The sequence below is a fragment of the Choloepus didactylus genome, chromosome X (genome assembly GCF_015220235.1).
Source record: "Choloepus didactylus isolate mChoDid1 chromosome X, mChoDid1.pri, whole genome shotgun sequence".
In the NCBI taxonomy this organism is placed as follows: domain Eukaryota; kingdom Metazoa; phylum Chordata; class Mammalia; order Pilosa; family Megalonychidae; genus Choloepus; species Choloepus didactylus.
This window is the reverse complement of record NC_051334.1, coordinates 185,003,487-185,008,431: the sequence shown is the minus strand read 5'-3', so window position 1 is coordinate 185,008,431 and position 4,945 is coordinate 185,003,487. Positions and strand designations below refer to the sequence as shown.

The 4,945-nt window shown below is 45.3% G+C and overlaps 1 pseudogene; it reads left to right on the top strand.

Annotated features, from left to right (window-relative positions):
* Positions 1-477: 477 nt before the first annotated feature.
* Positions 478-1,799, top strand: LOC119523540 (annotated as a pseudogene).
* The last annotated feature ends 3,146 nt before the right edge of the window (positions 1,800-4,945 follow it).

The window sequence follows — 4,945 nt, the reverse complement described above, 5'->3', positions numbered from 1 at the left end:
GATTGCAGACTGTAGTCTATGTTCCCTGCTTTGCAATTGAGGAAATTGGAGCTGAGGAAGGGAAAAGCACTTTCTCAGTGTTACCCAGTTGTGCTTATTTTCCAACTGTGTTCCATGGAGTCCTAGTGGGTCCTGGACATACCTTCAGGGTCACCAGTGAGAGAGGTGAAGTGTTTGGCCATCTTCTGTGCCCATTCTCCTGTTTCAACCAAAGTGTCTCTGTTTTTAATCTATGTGATAGAGACCATATTTTTGGAATATTAAACCAACATACTTCCTTACTTCCTAATGTCTAGTTCCTACTCATTCCAAGGATTCTAAATCAAAAGCCATGCATGTACAATGCCGATTGTGGGGTTTCTTCCATAATATGTAAAGGTTACTCCCTCTACCATTAAAGCTGAATCGTTGGGATCCCAGGGCCAAAGATCGCAGCCACTTTGGACCCAGGACCCTGCTACTGGGACCATGCTATTGCTCTAAGTTGCCTGGAGACAGGCATCTGCTGTCGTGATGGCGGCTCCGGTACCAAAGCCTGGGGCGCCCACTCTGGGGCTGCACCTGTGTGTTATAGACCAAGCTCTGCAGTCTGCTGTTCCCTCAGATACAGTTGCTGCTCCAGAAGTGGAGTCGGTGCTGCAACCTCTCTTTATGGATGTGCAAGCTACTACTCCTCTGGATCCACAGGTGCTTAATGCCATGCTCCCTTACCTTATCATCTACTACAGGGACCCACATTCACGAACACATGCTGGGAGAGTGAGGCAGCCATGGAACATACTGGCCAGCAAGTAGCAGCTGCGATTGGGGCTGACCCTCATGAGACCATTTTCACTAGTGGTGCTACTGAATTCAACAACATAGGAATTAGGGGGTGGCCAGGTACTGTAGGTCACAGAATAAGAATTTGATCACCACCCAGACTGAACACAAATGTGTCTTGGATTCCTGCCATTCACTGGAAGCTGAGAGCATTCAGATCACCTACCTACCAGTGCAGGAGAGTGAGATCATCAACCTGAAAGAACTAGAGGCTGCTCTCCAGCCAGATATGAGGCTGGTCTCAGTTATGACCATGAACGATGAGATTGGTGTGAAGCAGCCCATTGTGGAAATAGGGCAGAGTTGCAGTCCCAGAAAGGTATTTTTCCACACTGATGCAGCCTAGGCTGTTGGAAAAATTCCACTTGATGTCAAGACATGAAAATTAATCTCATGTGCATCAGTGGTCACAAAATATATAGCCCAAAAGGGGTTGGTGCCACCTACATCCAGAAGCCCTGTAGAATGGAGGGGGCCAGGAGCAGGGTATGTGGTCTGGGAGAGTGCCCACACCCTTGATGGCAGGTCTGGGTGCTGCATGTGAGGTGGCACAGCAAGATATGGAGTATGACCACCAGCAGATCTCAGAACTAGCAGAGCAACTTACACAGAAGATAATAAAGAACCTTCCAGATGTGTTGATGAATGGGGATTCTGAGCTGTATCAACCTCTCCTTTGCATATGTGGAAGGGGGGAGTTTGCTAATGGCACTCAAGGATGTTGCCTATCCTCAGGGAGTGCCTGCACCTCTGTCTCTCTGGAGCCCTCTTATGTCCTTAGAGTGACTGGCACTGATGAGGATTTAGCTCACTCTTCTATCAGGTTTGGTATTGGCTGCTTCACTACAGAGGAGGAAGTGGACTACACTGTGGAGAAGTGTGTCCAGTATGTGAAGCATCTTCAAGAAATGAGCCCTCTCTGGGAGATGGTGCAGGATGGCACTGACCTCAAAAGCATCAAGCAGACCCAACACTAGAAGAGTGGGCATCTGACTTTATATACTGGCCCAGGCCCTCCTGTCTCTCAGATCCATGCACAGCCAGGCACCTTGTTACACTCACTGGGTGCTCCATGTTCAAACCAGAATTGCTATAGCTCAGTTGACTTCAGCATCAGCCCATCTCCAAGACAGAGACATAAGAAAACTCTCTTTCCCCAGCCTCAGCTCCTTTGATGGGGAACATTCCTCTTTTTGTCCAGGAGTCCTCTCGTCTGGCTTGTCTCCTTCCTGTACTCATCCTCTTTCTTTTCTCCTAACACAACTAGAAATATCTATTTGACTCCATCCATTATTCTAATAATTTGCTTTTTTTCTTGAAATTTGTTAGTTTTTAGATTGGAGGAATAAATTAACTTTCACACACACACACACACACACACACACAAAGCCAAGTCTCCAGAATAATTAGTTGGCTATGACAAAAGGGAAGTCCCTACCAGAAAGGAAAAGGAAGGGAAAGAAAGCCAACTTTTTCTGCCTAAGTGGTTTCTTGTGAAAAAAAAAAAAGGACACTGATGTAGTGCAAGCTTGTATAAGACACATGGGCCCTAACTGCCCTATATAGGCTTGAGTCTTGGAATTGGGAGTCCTGTTACACAGGGAAAAGCTGAAAGCAGAGAAACTCTTGCTTCACTCTGAGTTCCGTGTTATGGTGGTTAGGGAGAAAGTGATAGCTCAGAAGCGGTGGAGGAAGGTGGCCACATAGATGAATTTGGCCCTCCATGCCCTGCACATGGTATGTAGCAGATCTTGAAATTTCCATATGCCTCACACATGGGAAGATCAAAAGCAGAAGCCTGAGGTCAGGCCAGAGAAGTGGTTACAAGACCATGACAAATGGCCTATAGGGGTGAGTCTATCAACCCAAAAGGCCAGATGGGACCAGTTGCATCTTAGTGACCACCAATTCTAGGACCAGACCAGTGCAGACACAGACTCATAGAGAACAAAGAGGGATCAGAACACCCAGATGGATTTCAGGTTCCACTTCCCTCCTTCCACTGTTAAATGAAGTGAGTCACCCTTTCTCAACAGGGAGAGGATCAAAGGGACAAGAAAGCAATATGGAAGAGTGAGCATTTACCGTAAAGATACTGCTATCCAAAATAAGACTGTTGAAACCTGTCCTGTCTGGAAGGAAGGTTGACAAAAACCCCAGGGCTTGTATGACCCCCATCCTCACTGTTTCTTCTTCCTTTGCTCCTTCTTGAATGTGATTATGTTCAGTATTAAGCCACTCAGAATTAACAGAACACAAGGCATCATGAGGAAGTAGAAGGAACATGGGAAAGCCAGGTGAGCTGAGCTTAAGTACTGGCTCTGCATTTAAGTGCCAATGACCCTGAGAAAGCCACATCACATTTCCAGGCTGCAGATTCTATATTGATGAAATCAGGTTGAGGAGTCCCCAGAGACTCCTCTCAGCATTTGTCTTCAACGTTATAGAGATCCTAACATATCCTTTGGCAGAATCCAAGAGCCCTGTCCAAATCCCTACTCTGGCAGTTAAGAGAAAAGATCAAGAGGAGTCAGTCTCACAGGGTGGCTTTCTTTTGTGGAATCACTATAACTCCAGGTCTAGTTCCCAGCCTTGTCAGTTCAGGATTTTGATTGGGTCAATGAATGTGTAGGGAATCAAGGTGTGGGGGCTTACTCAGTTAACAAATTCACAAAAGATTGATGAAGTTGCCAGTCTTTTCAGCTGTACTGGCTCTTGAGGTCTAAAGGAAGCTTAGAAGAAAGCAAAGACCTGCCTGATTTCCCAGCCTTTTCAGAGGCTCCATTGTTGTTACGGTACCTCTAGCATCATGAAAATTGAGGAGTTAATGTTTCCTACCCAAGTCCAAAATGACACACGTATTTAATAATTCAATGATGTTTGTCCAGGGTGATCTTGGCATCTGGTGATGCTCCACCTATAAGGACCTAAGGAATGGGGCTTTATCAATCACCTTGGTGATTGACATGGTCCCTTCCTCCTTGTCCAGCATCAATAAATCAGTCAAATTCCCAGAATTTTAGAGCTTCTGCATATCAACTAAAGAGAAGGGAAACTATTATGGGATGAATGAACCACAAATAGTCATTTAATGGCACTGTTTTTTAGATAGGGACATGCAGGAGTCTAGGAAAACAACAGAGGAGAAATAGTAGGCATGAAGTGTGGAGCCCAAAATAGAAACCAAATTCTTGCTGAGGAGACCCAAATGGTATAGACCATGATGCAAAGATGTAATTTAAGCTGAGAAATATACCACCATTGTTTGCCCTTTAAGAAATGATACACAGGGAAGCAAAGCTTCTATCAGGAAGTGGCTCAGAGGAAACCTGATGACCTCCCTGGCCAGTGTCATCAACTGTCACACTCTGGTGATACGAGGACTAAGATGAGAATAACTGCTGTTTTTTGGACAACCAGAGGCCCTGAACCTGGGCAAGGCTGCAGACCAAGGACTCAGTCCAACTCTTTGACTTTTTTTTGGCTTGACTGCCAAATGGTTGCTTCAGACTATCCAGTCACCATGCAATCAAGTTACAGCTTCACATTACTTACATTCTAGTCCCCAAGAGTTAGCCTGCACTTTCCATGGAAGCTTTAGAAACCCCCAAAGCTGCAAGCAAGATGTTTCTTCTCCTTGTGCCTTAACTCCTCTACTGCATGCTGATTTGTGCTAACCTCATCCTCAGAGAGTGGGGCCCTGTCCTTCTGTGGCTCCCTGTATGTAAAATGTAGCTACCACTGCCTTTCTACCCCCTAGCAACTGCCACCCCACAGGTTCTCTTTATTTATTGGATTCAGGAAGAGCACATCTTGTCAGGCTGATGGTGTGCATTTTGGGTGAAAAAGAGTCCAAGGAATCCACTTTGTTCTGCTGGAAATGTAAGTAAATATAAGACTTGATGATAAGGAGTACTGCCTAGATACAAGACACTTTATTTACTCCCTCATTTTAGCTCCATAACAAGCTTGCAAGTAGACTATTAGTCTCATTTTATAAAAAGAAAACCAAGGTTCAGAGAGGTTAGATGACCATCTAGGGCTGCGTTCTACCATTGATTGATGAAGGGTCCTTTACTACCTGATAGAATTGTCTTCTTCGACCTATTGCTGGAGCTTCCAA